The sequence below is a fragment of the Lissotriton helveticus genome, chromosome 12, assembly GCF_964261635.1.
Source record: "Lissotriton helveticus chromosome 12, aLisHel1.1, whole genome shotgun sequence".
NCBI classification, from domain to species: domain Eukaryota; kingdom Metazoa; phylum Chordata; class Amphibia; order Caudata; family Salamandridae; genus Lissotriton; species Lissotriton helveticus.
The window spans coordinates 532194721-532214035 of NC_136073.1; positions in this window are offsets into that span (position 1 = coordinate 532194721).

Genomic DNA, 19315 nt, shown 5'->3' on the forward strand with positions numbered 1-19315 from the left:
TACATTGAAGGGAAAGTTGAAGGAAATGATGTTACCTTTTTACTGGACACTAGCGCTACCCGTTCTACTGTGGGAACAGCAGACATTCCAAACCTACCCCTCCCGGGAGAAGCGATCCAAGTAGTGGGCGTTTCTAATAAACCAATTAGTACCCCAATAACAGAACCAATGGAAGTCAGAATAGGCAATTTTAAAGAAATGCACAAGTTTGTAGCATGCGATTCCAGTCCAGTAAACCTATTAGGTAGAGACTTGCTGTGTAAAATGAATTGCGCTATCTTTTGGACACCAAGTGGTGTTGAAATTCAAACCCCAGATGAAGATGGAATTTATAAATTAATGTTAGCAAAACAGGAAACTGAAAATAAAAGGTCGAATCTAGAAGATTTACCAAGAGAATTACAGCCTACGGTAAATCCTGATGTGTGGGATTTTACAGGAAAGGATGTAGGATTAATGGCAAATGTCAACCAAATAAAAGTGACAGTAAAAGAAGGTGCAGTTTATCCAAATATTCAACAGTATAAAATGAGCCCAGAAATATAAGCAGGAGTTGCAGCAGAAATAAAGCGCCTAGTTGAAGCAGGCATTTTGCAAGAAATAATGAGCAGTCCATGTAATTGACCCATATTTGGCATAAAGAAACCGAGTGGAAATTACAGGGTCGTACAAGACCTCCGAAAAATTAATTAATTTGTCGTCCCATGTTGTCCAGTTGTACCCAATCCTGCTGTGATTCTGTATGAAATACCATGGGCAGCACTGTAATTGATTTGGGTCATGCATTTTTCCCAACTCCATTACATCCAGATAGCAAATATCTTTTCTCATTCAAATTCGACGACCATGTCTACATTTGGAACTGTGTCCCTCAGGGGTACACAGAAAGCCCATCGATTTTTAATCAGATTTTGAAAAAGTGAATTGAATCTTTGGTACTACCCGGACAATCAGTCCTGGTACAGTATATAGGCGACCTACTGGTGGCGTCTAAAACTCGAAATGACTGTGTTGTTGATACCATTGCTTTACTGAATCATTTAGGTGAAGGAGGACACAAAGTATCACCTGAGAAACTGCAATTTTGCACGACATCAGTAAAATATCTGGGGCACCAGATAGAGAGAGGTGTCAGAAGGGTTACCTCAGAGAGAATCAGAATAATCTGAAACATGGATCTACCTAAAACACAGAAAGAAATCAGAATGTTTCTTGGAGTTGTAGTTTACTGCAGGCAGTGGATTGTGGGAGTTGCAGTCCTAGCGAAACCATTGATACAAATGACAAAGAAAAGAGCAAAAGACCAGGTAGAATGGGATGACGAAAGCAGGTCATCTTTCTTAAAACTACGAGATTGTCTGTGCTCAGCTCCAGCATTAGGGATGCCTGACTACTCAAAATAGTTTGCACTGTTTTGTGATACACAAGACAATTGTGCACTTTCAGTTCTGACTCAGACACATGGTCTGATGAGACGTCCTGTGGCATATTTTTCTTCCACACTGGATCCAGTGGCATCTGCATTGCCAGGATGTCTGAAAGCAGTAGCTGCAACTTGCATGAGTCTTGAGCAAAGTGAGTCCATTATTATGGGACATCCAGTAACTGTGTATGTTCCACATGCAGTTGTAATTTTGTTGACAAGAACTAAAACTCAGTATTTGACTCCTAGTCAGCTGACTAAGTATGAGCTAATTCTTCTAGGTGCAGCAAATGTGACCATTGCTAGGTGTAATGTTCTGATGAACCCAGCAACACTATTGCCTGATTCACATTTTGCAGAAGTCAAAAATGAAATCGAACATAATTGTATCGACCTTACAGAATACTGTACCAAACCTCATCCAGACATAAGAGAAGAGCCATTAATAAATTCAGAACATGAGCTATTTGTAGATGGTTCATGCATGCGACATGAGGAAGGAGGATTAAGTGCTGGATATGCTGTGTGTACTTTATGGGGTCCAGTCGAAGCATCCTATTTACCTGGAGTCAAGTCTTCACAAGTAGCCGAATTAATTGCATTGGCAAGGGCTTGCAAAATTGGGAAAATTTTGAAAGTAACCATTTACACCGATAGCCAGTATGGCTATGGGGTTGTGCATGACTTTGGCCAACTCTGGTTGTAAAGGGAGATTCTGACTTTATCAGGTACACCTATTAAAAATGGAAATTATGTGAAAGATTTGCTAAAAGCTATCCAATAACCAGAAACAGTGTTTGTGGTCAAGTGTGCTGCTCACCAAACTGGCAATGACAGAGTGACAGCTGTTATCCGATATGCTGACGAATTAGCCCAACATTGTGCCAAACATAAAATGGCAATAAACAAGAAAATTGATGCATGTGGAAACAGCTGCCAACTTATGTTGCTTGGAAGAGTGAAAACGTGGGAGGAAGTGAGAGACTTGCAAAATGATGCAAAACAGAAGGAGAAGGAAAAGGAAGAATGGGCAAAGATAGGTTGTCAGAGAAGGGCTGAAGATGGTGTCATTGTTTACCTTGATGGTAGGCCTGTGTTACCAGACTGTATGCTTGCTCCTATGTCTAGGATGTACCACCGAGATTCCCACCTAGGGCGGGATGCCATGATTAGGTTGTTCAGGGAAACTTGGTTCAATGTGAGATTCAGGAACGTAGCAGAGAGTCTTTGCCATGGGTGCTTAATTTGCCAGCAAATTAATCCTAGAAAGAAAACTGTAGTGTTACCAGGAAAGATTGGAAAAGCATAAAGTCCATTCATACGATTGCAGATTGATTTTATCCAGTTACCCCCTTGCCGCGGACTGAAGTACGTCCTTGTCATTGTCTGCCTGTTTTCAAAATGGGTGGAAGCTTACCCTACTCGCAGAAACAATAGCATTACTGTAGCAAAACTCCTACTCAGAGAGCTGATTCCACGTATGGGTTTTCCAGTAACAATTGAATCAGACCAAGGAAGACATTTTAATAATGAAATAATTGGTCTAATCTGTGAAGCATTTAAAATTTTGCAAAAGCTGCACTGTGCATACCGCCCAGAGGCTTCTGGAGTGGTAGAACAACTAAATGGCACAATCAAGTCCAGATTGGGAAATATCTATTAATCTACTCAATTATAATGGCCTGATGCTTTACCTCTTGTTCTGATGGGACACAGAAGCATCCCAGATAGAAACACAGGCTTGAGTCCCCATGAGATACTAATGGGAAGAGCAATGAGGTAGGCATGGGTGCCAGGACACAAGCTGATAAATATATCTGATGACTTAGTAATAGAGTACTGCAAAGAACTGGCTGACCAAGTGTATTCTATCTCTCACCAGGTTGGAGAAGACGCTGTCGCCAGACAATCAACTCCAGCACATGATCTGATTGCAGGTGACTGGGTTGTGGTAAAGGAACATACTTGAGAATCTTGCCTAGCTCTGAGGCTGAGGTGGGGAAAGCCACATCAAGTAATATTGGTTACCACCACAGCTGTGAATTGCAAGGGTATTCTGAATTGGATCCATGTGAGACACACAAAAAAAAGTGACTGAACCTGATGAAACAGAAGCTGAAGGTTGTGCACCTGAGGGGTCTCAAAAAGTTGATCCCGAATTAGTTGATGATGAACAACCGAACACCAGTCAGGATGAATGGATTCCAGTGATTGGCATTTCTGCAGATTTCGTGAGAACCAGAAGTCAAACCTGTCTAGATAGACAGGGTGATAGTGAGGATGAGTCAGGAATAGAAGAACGTACTCAGATTACAGAAATCAAAGCCAATAGTAATTCTGATGAGGAACAGATAAGGAGAGATCAATATACTCAGACATTCCAGATACCTGACACAGCTCCAGAGTCTGAGAAGGGACAGATAGGTACTAGGGCGAAGGCTCAGGAAGAAGAAAAACAAGAGATCAAGATACCCGAGCTGGACCAGATAGGTGTAGAAAAACGTGCTCAGGAAGAAGGCGGCAAAACAAATCAAAGTCAAATTCAGCACACTCCTAAACAAGGCCAGATTAGCCCAGATCTTGGGCCCAGATCTTTTGACTGGGGGAGTGTGTGACATTGATCCACATTCAGTCCATCACTTGTTGTTTTTTGCAATTGCCGCCCTAAGTGCGCTGGGGATGCCCAGACGTGGGTCCCAGGCACTCCACACCACTTGGAGTCAAGCTAGCCGGGCTGAAGAGAGGTGTTACCTCGAAACCGGTCCGGTCCTCGGATGCTTGATTCCGGTCTGGGAAAGATATGGCTGTTGTAGTTCGGACTGGACTGTTCCCATGGGGCAACAGGGTCAGAGCTGATTTGCATAAAGCCATTATCTGACCCAGGGTGGTGTGGAGTGCAAAAAAACGATGGATTTGGGCCCAGATCTTTTGACTGGGGGAGTGTGTGACATTGATCCACATTCAGTCCATCACTTGTTGTTTTTTGCAATTGCCGCCCTAAGTGCGCTGGGGATGCCCAGACGTGGGTCCCAGGCACTCCACACCACTTGGAGTCAAGCTAGCCGGGCTGAAGAGAGGTGTTACCTCGAAACCGGTCCGGTCCTCGGATGCTTGATTCCGGTCTGGGAAAGATATGGCTGTTGTAGTTCGGACTGGACTGTTCCCATGGGGCAACAGGGTCAGAGCTGATTTGCATAAAGCCATTATCTGACCCAGGGTGGTGTGGAGTGCAAAAAAACGATGGATTTGGGCCCAGATCTTTTGACTGGGGGAGTGTGTGACATTGATCCACATTCAGTCCATCACTTGTTGTTTTTTGCAATTGCCGCCCTAAGTGCGCTGGGGATGCCCAGACGTGGGTCCCAGGCACTCCACACCACTTGGAGTCAAGCTAGCCGGGCTGAAGAGAGGTGTTACCTCGAAACCGGTCCGGTCCTCGGATGCTTGATTCCGGTCTGGGAAAGATATGCCTGTTGTAGTTCGGACTGGACTGTTCCCATGGGGCAACAGGGTCAGAGCTGATTTGCATAAAGCCATTATCTGACCCAGGGTGGTGTGGAGTGCAAAAAAACGATGGATTTGGGCCCAGATCTTTTGACTGGGGGAGTGTGTGACATTGATCCACATTCAGTCCATCACTTGTTGTTTTTTGCAATTGCCGCCCTAAGTGCGCTGGGGATGCCCAGACGTGGGTCCCAGGCACTCCACACCACTTGGAGTCAAGCTAGCCGGGCTGAAGAGAGGTGTTACCTCGAAACCGGTCCGGTCCTCGGATGCTTGATTCCGGTCTGGGAAAGATATGGCTGTTGTAGTTCGGACTGGACTGTTCCCATGGGGCAACAGGGTCAGAGCTGATTTGCATAAAGCCATTATCTGACCCAGGGTGGTGTGGAGTGCAAAAAAACGATGGATTTGGGCCCAGATCTTTTGACTGGGGGAGTGTGTGACATTGATCCACATTCAGTCCATCACTTGTTGTTTTTTGCAATTGCCGCCCTAAGTGCGCTGGGGATGCCCAGACGTGGGTCCCAGGCACTCCACACCACTTGGAGTCAAGCTAGCCGGGCTGAAGAGAGGTGTTACCTCGAAACCGGTCCGGTCCTCGGATGCTTGATTCCGGTCTGGGAAAGATATGGCTGTTGTAGTTCGGACTGGACTGTTCCCATGGGGCAACAGGGTCAGAGCTGATTTGCATAAAGCCATTATCTGACCCAGGGTGGTGTGGAGTGCAAAAAAACTATGGATTTGGGCCCAGATCTTTTGACTGGGGGAGTGTGTGACATTGATCCACATTCAGTCCATCACTTGTTGTTTTTTGCAATTGCCGCCCTAAGTGCGCTGGGGATGCCCAGACGTGGGTCCCAGGCACTCCACACCACTTGGAGTCAAGCTAGCCGGGCTGAAGAGAGGTGTTACCTCGAAACCGGTCCGGTCCTCGGATGCTTGATTCCGGTCTGGGAAAGATATGGCTGTTGTAGTTCGGACTGGACTGTTCCCATGGGGCAACAGGGTCAGAGCTGATTTGCATAAAGCCATTATCTGACCCAGGGTGGTGTGGAGTGCAAAAAAACGATGGATTTGGGCCCAGATCTTTTGACTGGGGGAGTGTGTGACATTGATCCACATTCAGTCCATCACTTGTTGTTTTTTGCAATTGCCGCCCTAAGTGCGCTGGGGATGCCCAGACGTGGGTCCCAGGCACTCCACACCACTTGGAGTCAAGCTAGCCGGGCTGAAGAGAGGTGTTACCTCGAAACCGGTCCGGTCCTCGGATGCTTGATTCCGGTCTGGGAAAGATATGGCTGTTGTAGTTCGGACTGGACTGTTCCCATGGGGCAACAGGGTCAGAGCTGATTTGCATAAAGCCATTATCTGACCCAGGGTGGTGTGGAGTGCAAAAAAACGATGGATTTGGGCCCAGATCTTTTGACTGGGGGAGTGTGTGACATTGATCCACATTCAGTCCATCACTTGTTGTTTTTTGCAATTGCCGCCCTAAGTGCGCTGGGGATGCCCAGACGTGGGTCCCAGGCACTCCACACCACTTGGAGTCAAGCTAGCCGGGCTGAAGAGAGGTGTTACCTCGAAACCGGTCCGGTCCTCGGATGCTTGATTCCGGTCTGGGAAAGATATGGCTGTTGTAGTTCGGACTGGACTGTTCCCATGGGGCAACAGGGTCAGAGCTGATTTGCATAAAGCCATTATCTGACCCAGGGTGGTGTGGAGTGCAAAAAAACGATGGATTTGGGCCCAGATCTTTTGACTGGGGGAGTGTGTGACATTGATCCACATTCAGTCCATCACTTGTTGTTTTTTGCAATTGCCGCCCTAAGTGCGCTGGGGATGCCCAGACGTGGGTCCCAGGCACTCCACACCACTTGGAGTCAAGCTAGCCGGAATGAAGAGAGGTGTTACCTCGAAACCGGTCCGGTCCTCGGATGCTTGATTCCGGTCTGGGAAAGATATGGCTGTTGTAGTTTGGACTGGACTGTTCCCATGGGGCAACAGGGTCAGAGCTGATTTGCATAAAGCCATTATCTGACCCAGGGTGGTGTGGAGTGCAAAAAAACGATGGCTTTGGGCCCAGATCTTTTGACTGGGGGAGTGTGTGACATTGATCCACATTCAGTCCATCACTTGTTGTTTTTTGCAATTGCCGCCCTAAGTGCGCTGGGGATGCCCAGACGTGGGTCCCAGGCACTCCACACCACTTGGAGTCAAGCTAGCCGGGCTGAAGAGAGGTGTTACCTCGAAACCGGTCCGGTCCTCGGATGCTTGATTCCGGTCTGGGAAAGATATGGCTGTTGTAGTTCGGACTGGACTGTTCCCATGGGGCAACAGGGTCAGAGCTGATTTGCATAAAGCCATTATCTGACCCAGGGTGGTGTGGAGTGCAAAAAAACGATGGATTTGGGCCCAGATCTTTTGACTGGGGGAGTGTGTGACATTGATCCACATTCAGTCCATCACTTGTTGTTTTTTGCAATTGCCGCCCTAAGTGCGCTGGGGATGCCCAGACGTGGGTCCCAGGCACTCCACACCACTTGGAGTCAAGCTAGCCGGGCTGAAGAGAGGTGTTACCTCGAAACCGGTCCGGTCCTCGGATGCTTGATTCCGGTCTGGGAAAGATATGGCTGTTGTAGTTCGGACTGGACTGTTCCCATGGGGCAACAGGGTCAGAGCTGATTTGCATAAAGCCATTATCTGACCCAGGGTGGTGTGGAGTGCAAAAAAACGATGGATTTGGGCCCAGATCTTTTGACTGGGGGAGTGTGTGACATTGATCCACATTCAGTCCATCACTTGTTGTTTTTTGCAATTGCCGCCCTAAGTGCGCTGGGGATGCCCAGACGTGGGTCCCAGGCACTCCACACCACTTGGAGTCAAGCTAGCCGGGCTGAAGAGAGGTGTTACCTCGAAACCGGTCCGGTCCTCGGATGCTTGATTCCGGTCTGGGAAAGATATGGCTGTTGTAGTTCGGACTGGACTGTTCCCATGGGGCAACAGGGTCAGAGCTGATTTGCATAAAGCCATTATCTGACCCAGGGTGGTGTGGAGTGCAAAAAAACGATGGATTTGGGCCCAGATCTTTTGACTGGGGGAGTGTGTGACATTGATCCACATTCAGTCCATCACTTGTTGTTTTTTGCAATTGCCGCCCTAAGTGCGCTGGGGATGCCCAGACGTGGGTCCCAGGCACTCCACACCACTTGGAGTCAAGCTAGCCGGGCTGAAGAGAGGTGTTACCTCGAAACCGGTCCGGTCCTCGGATGCTTGATTCCGGTCTGGGAAAGATATGGCTGTTGTAGTTCGGACTGGACTGTTCCCATGGGGCAACAGGGTCAGAGCTGATTTGCATAAAGCCATTATCTGACCCAGGGTGGTGTGGAGTGCAAAAAAACGATGGATTTGGGCCCAGATCTTTTGACTGGGGGAGTGTGTGACATTGATCCACATTCAGTCCATCACTTGTTGTTTTTTGCAATTGCCGCCCTAAGTGCGCTGGGGATGCCCAGACGTGGGTCCCAGGCACTCCACACCACTTGGAGTCAAGCTAGCCGGGCTGAAGAGAGGTGTTACCTCGAAACCGGTCCGGTCCTCGGATGCTTGATTCCGGTCTGGGAAAGATATGGCTGTTGTAGTTCGGACTGGACTGTTCCCATGGGGCAACAGGGTCAGAGCTGATTTGCATAAAGCCATTATCTGACCCAGGGTGGTGTGGAGTGCAAAAAAACGATGGATTTGGGCCCAGATCTTTTGACTGGGGGAGTGTGTGACATTGATCCACATTCAGTCCATCACTTGTTGTTTTTTGCAATTGCCGCCCTAAGTGCGCTGGGGATGCCCAGACGTGGGTCCCAGGCACTCCACACCACTTGGAGTCAAGCTAGCCGGGCTGAAGAGAGGTGTTACCTCGAAACCGGTCCGGTCCTCGGATGCTTGATTCCGGTCTGGGAAAGATATGGCTGTTGTAGTTCGGACTGGACTGTTCCCATGGGGCAACAGGGTCAGAGCTGATTTGCATAAAGCCATTATCTGACCCAGGGTGGTGTGGAGTGCAAAAAAACGATGGATTTGGGCCCAGATCTTTTGACTGGGGGAGTGTGTGACATTGATCCACATTCAGTCCATCACTTGTTGTTTTTTGCAATTGCCGCCCTAAGTGTGCTGGGGATGCCCAGACGTGGGTCCCAGGCACTCCACACCACTTGGAGTCAAGCTAGCCGGGCTGAAGAGAGGTGTTACCTCGAAACCGGTCCGGTCCTCGGATGCTTGATTCCGGTCTGGAAAAGATATGGCTGTTGTAGTTCGGACTGGACTGTTCCCATGGGGCAACAGGGTCAGAGCTGATTTGCATAAAGCCATTATCTGACCCAGGGTGGTGTGGAGTGCAAAAAAACGATGGATTTGGGCCCAGATCTTTTGACTGGGGGAGTGTGTGACATTGATCCACATTCAGTCCATCACTTGTTGTTTTTTGCAATTGCCGCCCTAAGTGCGCTGGGGATGCCCAGACGTGGGTCCCAGGCACTCCACACCACTTGGAGTCAAGCTAGCCGGGCTGAAGAGAGGTGTTACCTCGAAACCGGTCCGGTCCTCGGATGCTTGATTCCGGTCTGGGAAAGATATGGCTGTTGTAGTTCGGACTGGACTGTTCCCATGGGGCAACAGGGTCAGAGCTGATTTGCATAAAGCCATTATCTGACCCAGGGTGGTGTGGAGTGCAAAAAAAACGATGGATTTGGGCCCAGATCTTTTGACTGGGGGAGTGTGTGACATTGATCCACATTCAGTCCATCACTTGTTGTTTTTTGCAATTGCCGCCCTAAGTGCGCTGGGGATGCCCAGACGTGGGTCCCAGGCACTCCACACCACTTGGAGTCAAGCTAGCCGGGCTGAAGAGAGGTGTTACCTCGAAACCGGTCCGGTCCTCGGATGCTTGATTCCGGTCTGGGAAAGATATGGCTGTTGTAGTTCGGACTGGACTGTTCCCATGGGGCAACAGGGTCAGAGCTGATTTGCATAAAGCCATTATCTGACCCAGGGTGGTGTGGAGTGCAAAAAAACGATGGATTTGGGCCCAGATCTTTTGACTGGGGGAGTGTGTGACATTGATCCACATTCAGTCCATCACTTGTTGTTTTTTGCAATTGCCGCCCTAAGTGCGCTGGGGATGCCCAGACGTGGGTCCCAGGCACTCCACACCACTTGGAGTCAAGCTAGCCGGGCTGAAGAGAGGTGTTACCTCGAAACCGGTCCGGTCCTCGGATGCTTGATTCCGGTCTGGGAAAGATATGGCTGTTGTAGTTCGGACTGGACTGTTCCCATGGGGCAACAGGGTCAGAGCTGATTTGCATAAAGCCATTATCTGACCCAGGGTGGTGTGGAGTGCAAAAAAACGATGGATTTGGGCCCAGATCTTTTGACTGGGGGAGTGTGTGACATTGATCCACATTCAGTCCATCACTTGTTGTTTTTTGCAATTGCCGCCCTAAGTGCGCTGGGGATGCCCAGACGTGGGTCCCAGGCACTCCACACCACTTGGAGTCAAGCTAGCCGGGCTGAAGAGAGGTGTTACCTCGAAACCGGTCCGGTCCTCGGATGCTTGATTCCGGTCTGGGAAAGATATGGCTGTTGTAGTTCGGACTGGACTGTTCCCATGGGGCAACAGGGTCAGAGCTGATTTGCATAAAGCCATTATCTGACCCAGGGTGGTGTGGAGTGCAAAAAAACGATGGATTTGGGCCCAGATCTTTTGACTGGGGGAGTGTGTGACATTGATCCACATTCAGTCCATCACTTGTTGTTTTTTGCAATTGCCGCCCTAAGTGCGCTGGGGATGCCCAGACGTGGGTCCCAGGCACTCCACACCACTTGGAGTCAAGCTAGCCGGGCTGAAGAGAGGTGTTACCTCGAAACCGGTCCGGTCCTCGGATGCTTGATTCCGGTCTGGGAAAGATATGGCTGTTGTAGTTCGGACTGGACTGTTCCCATGGGGCAACAGGGTCAGAGCTGATTTGCATAAAGCCATTATCTGACCCAGGGTGGTGTGGAGTGCAAAAAAACGATGGATTTGGGCCCAGATCTTTTGACTGGGGGAGTGTGTGACATTGATCCACATTCAGTCCATCACTTGTTGTTTTTTGCAATTGCCGCCCTAAGTGCGCTGGGGATGCCCAGACGTGGGTCCCAGGCACTCCACACCACTTGGAGTCAAGCTAGCCGGGCTGAAGAGAGGTGTTACCTCAAAACCGGTCCGGTCCTCGGATGCTTGATTCCGGTCTGGGAAAGATATGGCTGTTGTAGTTCGGACTGGACTGTTCCCATGGGGCAACAGGGTCAGAGCTGATTTGCATAAAGCCATTATCTGACCCAGGGTGGTGTGGAGTGCAAAAAAACGATGGATTTGGGCCCAGATCTTTTGACTGGGGGAGTGTGTGACATTGATCCACATTCAGTCCATCACTTGTTGTTTTTTGCAATTGCCGCCCTAAGTGTGCTGGGGATGCCCAGACGTGGGTCCCAGGCACTCCACACCACTTGGAGTCAAGCTAGCCGGGCTGAAGAGAGGTGTTACCTCGAAACCGGTCCGGTCCTCGGATGCTTGATTCCGGTCTGGAAAAGATATGGCTGTTGTAGTTCGGACTGGACTGTTCCCATGGGGCAACAGGGTCAGAGCTGATTTGCATAAAGCCATTATCTGACCCAGGGTGGTGTGGAGTGCAAAAAAACGATGGATTTGGGCCCAGATCTTTTGACTGGGGGAGTGTGTGACATTGATCCACATTCAGTCCATCACTTGTTGTTTTTTGCAATTGCCGCCCTAAGTGCGCTGGGGATGCCCAGACGTGGGTCCCAGGCACTCCACACCACTTGGAGTCAAGCTAGCCGGGCTGAAGAGAGGTGTTACCTCGAAACCGGTCCGGTCCTCGGATGCTTGATTCCGGTCTGGGAAAGATATGGCTGTTGTAGTTCGGACTGGACTGTTCCCATGGGGCAACAGGGTCAGAGCTGATTTGCATAAAGCCATTATCTGACCCAGGGTGGTGTGGAGTGCAAAAAAAACGATGGATTTGGGCCCAGATCTTTTGACTGGGGGAGTGTGTGACATTGATCCACATTCAGTCCATCACTTGTTGTTTTTTGCAATTGCCGCCCTAAGTGCGCTGGGGATGCCCAGACGTGGGTCCCAGGCACTCCACACCACTTGGAGTCAAGCTAGCCGGGCTGAAGAGAGGTGTTACCTCGAAACCGGTCCGGTCCTCGGATGCTTGATTCCGGTCTGGGAAAGATATGGCTGTTGTAGTTCGGACTGGACTGTTCCCATGGGGCAACAGGGTCAGAGCTGATTTGCATAAAGCCATTATCTGACCCAGGGTGGTGTGGAGTGCAAAAAAACGATGGATTTGGGCCCAGATCTTTTGACTGGGGGAGTGTGTGACATTGATCCACATTCAGTCCATCACTTGTTGTTTTTTGCAATTGCCGCCCTAAGTGCGCTGGGGATGCCCAGACGTGGGTCCCAGGCACTCCACACCACTTGGAGTCAAGCTAGCCGGGCTGAAGAGAGGTGTTACCTCGAAACCGGTCCGGTCCTCGGATGCTTGATTCCGGTCTGGGAAAGATATGGCTGTTGTAGTTCGGACTGGACTGTTCCCATGGGGCAACAGGATCAGAGCTGATTTGCATAAAGCCATTATCTGACCCAGGGTGGTGTGGAGTGCAAAAAAACGATGGATTTGGGCCCAGATCTTTTGACTGGGGGCGTGTGTGACATTGATCCACATTCAGTCCATCACTTGTTGTTTTTTGCAATTGCCGCCCTAAGTGCGCTGGGGATGCCCAGACGTGGGTCCCAGGCACTCCACACCACTTGGAGTCAAGCTAGCCGGGCTGAAGAGAGGTGTTACCTCGAAACCGGTCCGGTCCTCGGATGCTTGATTCCGGTCTGGGAAAGATATGGCTGTTGTAGTTCGGACTGGACTGTTCCCATGGGGCAACAGGGTCAGAGCTGATTTGCATAAAGCCATTATCTGACCCAGGGTGGTGTGGAGTGCAAAAAAACGATGGATTTGGGCCCAGATCTTTTGACTGGGGGAGTGTGTGACATTGATCCACATTCAGTCCATCACTTGTTGTTTTTTGCAATTGCCGCCCTAAGTGCGCTGGGGATGCCCAGACGTGGGTCCCAGGCACTCCACACCACTTGGAGTCAAGCTAGCCGGGCTGAAGAGAGGTGTTACCTCGAAACCGGTCCGGTCCTCGGATGCTTGATTCCGGTCTGGGAAAGATATGGCTGTTGTAGTTCGGACTGGACTGTTCCCATGGGGCAACAGGGTCAGAGCTGATTTGCATAAAGCCATTATCTGACCCAGGGTGGTGTGGAGTGCAAAAAAACGATGGATTTGGGCCCAGATCTTTTGACTGGGGGAGTGTGTGACATTGATCCACATTCAGTCCATCACTTGTTGTTTTTTGCAATTGCCGCCCTAAGTGCGCTGGGGATGCCCAGACGTGGGTCCCAGGCACTCCACACCACTTGGAGTCAAGCTAGCCGGGCTGAAGAGAGGTGTTACCTCGAAACCGGTCCGGTCCTCGGATGCTTGATTCCGGTCTGGGAAAGATATGGCTGTTGTAGTTCGGACTGGACTGTTCCCATGGGGCAACAGGGTCAGAGCTGATTTGCATAAAGCCATTATCTGACCCAGGGTGGTGTGGAGTGCAAAAAAACGATGGATTTGGGCCCAGATCTTTTGACTGGGGGAGTGTGTGACATTGATCCACATTCAGTCCATCACTTGTTGTTTTTTGCAATTGCCGCCCTAAGTGCGCTGGGGATGCCCAGACGTGGGTCCCAGGCACTCCACACCACTTGGAGTCAAGCTAGCCGGGCTGAAGAGAGGTGTTACCTCGAAACCGGTCCGGTCCTCGGATGCTTGATTCCGGTCTGGGAAAGATATGGCTGTTGTAGTTCGGACTGGACTGTTCCCATGGGGCAACAGGGTCAGAGCTGATTTGCATAAAGCCATTATCTGACCCAGGGTGGTGTGGAGTGCAAAAAAACGATGGATTTGGGCCCAGATCTTTTGACTGGGGGAGTGTGTGACATTGATCCACATTCAGTCCATCACTTGTTGTTTTTTGCAATTGCCGCCCTAAGTGCGCTGGGGATGCCCAGACGTGGGTCCCAGGCACTCCACACCACTTGGAGTCAAGCTAGCCGGGCTGAAGAGAGGTGTTACCTCGAAACCGGTCCGGTCCTCGGATGCTTGATTCCGGTCTGGGAAAGATATGGCTGTTGTAGTTCGGACTGGACTGTTCCCATGGGGCAACAGGGTCAGAGCTGATTTGCATAAAGCCATTATCTGACCCAGGGTGGTGTGGAGTGCAAAAAAACGATGGATTTGGGCCCAGATCTTTTGACTGGGGGAGTGTGTGACATTGATCCACATTCAGTCCATCACTTGTTGTTTTTTGCAATTGCCGCCCTAAGTGCGCTGGGGATGCCCAGACGTGGGTCCCAGGCACTCCACACCACTTGGAGTCAAGCTAGCCGGGCTGAAGAGAGGTGTTACCTCGAAACCGGTCCGGTCCTCGGATGCTTGATTCCGGTCTGGGAAAGATATGGCTGTTGTAGTTCGGACTGGACTGTTCCCATGGGGCAACAGGGTCAGAGCTGATTTGCATAAAGCCATTATCTGACCCAGGGTGGTGTGGAGTGCAAAAAAACGATGGATTTGGGCCCAGATCTTTTGACTGGGGGAGTGTGTGACATTGATCCACATTCAGTCCATCACTTGTTGTTTTTTGCAATTGCCGCCCTAAGTGCGCTGGGGATGCCCAGACGTGGGTCCCAGGCACTCCACACCACTTGGAGTCAAGCTAGCCGGGCTGAAGAGAGGTGTTACCTCGAAACCGGTCCGGTCCTCGGATGCTTGATTCCGGTCTGGGAAAGATATGGCTGTTGTAGTTCGGACTGGACTGTTCCCATGGGGCAACAGGGTCAGAGCTGATTTGCATAAAGCCATTATCTGACCCAGGGTGGTGTGGAGTGCAAAAAAACGATGGATTTGGGCCCAGATCTTTTGACTGGGGGAGTGTGTGACATTGATCCACATTCAGTCCATCACTTGTTGTTTTTTGCAATTGCCGCCCTAAGTGCGCTGGGGATGCCCAGACGTGGGTCCCAGGCACTCCACACCACTTGGAGTCAAGCTAGCCGGGCTGAAGAGAGGTGTTACCTCGAAACCGGTCCGGTCCTCGGATGCTTGATTCCGGTCTGGGAAAGATATGGCTGTTGTAGTTCGGACTGGACTGTTCCCATGGGGCAACAGGGTCAGAGCTGATTTGCATAAAGCCATTATCTGACCCAGGGTGGTGTGGAGTGCAAAAAAACGATGGATTTGGGCCCAGATCTTTTGACTGGGGGAGTGTGTGACATTGATCCACATTCAGTCCATCACTTGTTGTTTTTTGCAATTGCCGCCCTAAGTGCGCTGGGGATGCCCAGACGTGGGTCCCAGGCACTCCACACCACTTGGAGTCAAGCTAGCCGGGCTGAAGAGAGGTGTTACCTCGAAACCGGTCCGGTCCTCGGATGCTTGATTTCGGTCTGGGAAAGATATGGCTGTTGTAGTTCGGACTGGACTGTTCCCATGGGGCAACAGGGTCAGAGCTGATTTGCATAAAGCCATTATCTGACCCAGGGTGGTGTGGAGTGCAAAAAAACGATGGATTTGGGCCCAGATCTTTTGACTGGGGGAGTGTGTGACATTGATCCACATTCAGTCCATCACTTGTTGTTTTTTGCAGATTAGCATTCAGGCAGAAGAAACAGAAACAAGACCTGGACAAAGTCAGATAGGGAGGGATACAGAAGAAGAAAATATACAAATTGTGCCACAACTAAATGAAAATAAAAGAGCATTTGAAGAAAATCAAAGCACAGTGCCAGCTAAAAGACTTAGAAAGGGAGATAATTGGCCTGGTTTTGTTAATAAATTGAAATTTTGCCTTAAAACAATAAATGAAGAACCAGAGCAGGTAAACAAAAAAACAAGTCAAGCTGGGCCTTCCACAGAGCAACAGAGCAGGAAGAGTCCACGACTAAAAAGACTGAATAACAAGTACAGAGGCCCTGAATGGACTTATGTCATCCTTGAAGATTTCGAAAATGTAGAATAAAGTGATGAAAGCCATGATGAACTGATTGATAACCCAACTGACGAAGAAGTGAGACCAACTTGAGAAAAGGTCCACAGGTTAAAATTCTGTGGAAAAGTCTCAAAGAGGGGCTAAGTCTCCTTAGGCAGAAATGGCTGATCATACTGTTAATGGAAGACCGAAAAGAAACTGCCTAAAAACATGCTATAGGATATGTGTGTATGTGTATGTGTGTGTATTTCGATTTATATAGCGCACGAATCACCCAGGGGTCTCAAGGCGCTTGCTTAGGGAACCCGTCCTGGTATTCCCCTGTGAGATACCCTGGCAGGGTATCCACAAGGTGAAAGCCAGGCATCCCGCCACGAGGGGCCGTAGTGGAGATTAAGCAAGCTATTGCCCAGAGTCGCAGAGTGTGACCCCGTGAGTCGAGTAGGCACCGGAGCGAGAATTGTCGAGTCCGTGGAATTTTGAGCCTGAGACCCGCCGAGGCGGGGAATCGAACCCTGGTCCACGGCTGATCTCAGCTTCCGGGTCTGCCGCCTCTAACCACTGAGCCACGCTTCTGCATATGTAGTATAGTGATAATAGTATGGCTAAGACTGACAGTAGGTATTCCTTATCTAATGAGTAAAAATGTAAAGAATTACACTAGCATCCATGAGAAAATAGATGCACCTAAAAAGTTCAGTACACACGAAAGGATAGATAGTTTCAGACAGCAAAAGGTAGATTTAGAAGCATCAGATGGGGAAGGATTACATTATAATAGAGTTAGAAATAGAACACACTTGAACATATTTGCTAATCTGTTAGTACATTATGTAGAAGCAATGTAAATAAGTGATTTCTATGTCTGTATGAAGTTACCTACATCTGTAGCCGAGGGTGTTATTTACCACCATTTGCCCCTGACATATGGTTTTCATGTAGTATTTTAGCTAGTTTCTTTTATAAGAAAGGACCTTTATACTATTATTATTCTAATTCAGATGTGATTTTTTCTGAACTTCCTATATGTAGTAACCTGAATCCTGTACATACTAAAAGTGACGTAACTCGTTATATGGGTGAATATTTTCTAATAATAAGTAAAATAGATATAGCTGAAGCTCACAAGAACAATTTAACATGCATTTTACATGAAAAAGAGAAAATATTTTTAAACTTAGTTGAGAAAAGGAGAGAGGATTTCCTGAGAAAAGCTACTGAACAGAAACGAAAGATTCCTAAATGGGAAGAAAATAGAGAGTACACCTTAAATGGCAAGACTCACGTTGCTATGTTACTGGATTTCGAAAAGAAAGGGAAACTATCTCCACAGGGAGAGAATGAGTTATTATAACAATATATTCATTGGTTCCAGTGAATGTGAACACAATTATAAAGTAATTGGGGGTGGGGGTTTCAAAGATGGAACTGAACCAGTATTTTCTGGAATGTATTACATATGTGGGAATAAGGCATATTATAAACTGCCAGATCATTGGTATGGGAGTTGCTATTTTGGAATAGTATTCCCAAAGGTATACCATATAAATAAAATCACTGGAAGCAATGAAAAATTAATGGGCTAATACGTAGTAAAAGAGCTAGTTTCGCAGAAATTGTAGGTGATATATTTAGTGCATTGATACCTTCAGTGGGAGTGGTTCTGAATACCCAAAGAATCTTCAAATTGCCAACAGTGATGGATCGCTTATCAACTGACACTGCTGGAGGATTTTTAATGATCAATACTGAAGTGGTTGCGATAAGATCAATGGTTTTACAAAATCGACTTGCTCTTGATACATTGTTGGCAAAAGAGGGCGGAGTCTGTAGAATGTTGAAAGTGCAACATTGTTGCACTTAAATACATGACAAAAGTGTTGGAATTAAGGGGTATGTAAAGAATATTAAAAATTTTGAAAAGGACCTTAAACCACTGGGGGTTGATAGTGCATGGAAGAGACTTACAGATGGTCTCTACTCTATAGGTAGTTGGTTTTCTAACGTAGGAAAACGTTTTGTAGGTAGAATACTGATGCCAATGGTGGGAGTAGCCTTGTTGATTTTAGGGATAATAATTTGTTGCAAATGTCGTAAGCAAAGGAAGACATACACAGTAAGTAAGAAAGGAAAGAAGAGAAATATTGATGAGATTGAGTTAGAAGAATTGAATGGAAATTTTACAAGAAAGTGAAAAACTTTGAAATTAATAATGAAAAGAAAGAAAAGAGAAAGTTTGAAGAAATTGAGTTGGGAGAAATTTGAAAGTTGGCATCTGTTTAATTAATTAGTGATGATATAAAATATCATCAAAGAGGGGATTGATGGAGCAAGGTTGCGCACATAAAGCGACTTGCTTTGATTCAGTCCTCTCAGAATAACATAATAATATGCTAGCTAATATGTTTTGTCTTACTAGTATTGTACCACACAACATTTATAGTACCTAGGGGAAGCTTGACTATGTGCTTTTACTAATGAGTAACGCGAGTGCACTAATGTGGCCGTAACAAGGGATCTGTAATGCGCATGCGTCTGTCACACTCACGTGACATGATGTATTTCTCTGCTTGGAGGGAAACTCTTGCTTCTGCACACTAGAACTACGATGGCTGCTTTATGTTTTCACATGCTAAATGCTTGCATTGCTGCTTTACTAAATTGTTCGTTCTGCCTAAAATCTAAACGCTATAGTTAAAATAAAACAATGGGAATAGAGTAGAAATAAGTGTTATACAGAACCTTCATTTATTCTTTGTTCTAAAAATGTTTCTCTTTGACTTTATCACTAGCTCGTGTTTGGGCCTGGTATGTGTCTGTAACTCCAGTTTTTAAACCCACACTGCGCATGAGCCAGAAATTCAAGAACCCTCAAACCATGGCATTGAATTGATGCCAAGTCCTGACTTGCTAGAAGATGCACCTGGGAAGCTGACCACTCAACCCCACAAGGGGAAGCTGACCACTCAACCCCACAAGAGGAAGCTGGACTGTACAATTGATATTACAATGGTATTGATATTGATACATTCACTGCCAGGTGGAATAAAAGTGCATGGTAAAATAAAGTTATGGGAGGGAACAATAATTTGAATATATGGATGAGGTAACCTCATGACTGGTATTGTGTGATGACCTCTTCTCGTCTTTTGACCAATCAAATTGCGGGAATATACAATTTGCAACATTGGGGGTGGTACACTGCCCTGGAAAATAGTATATCTAAGGTAGGCTTAG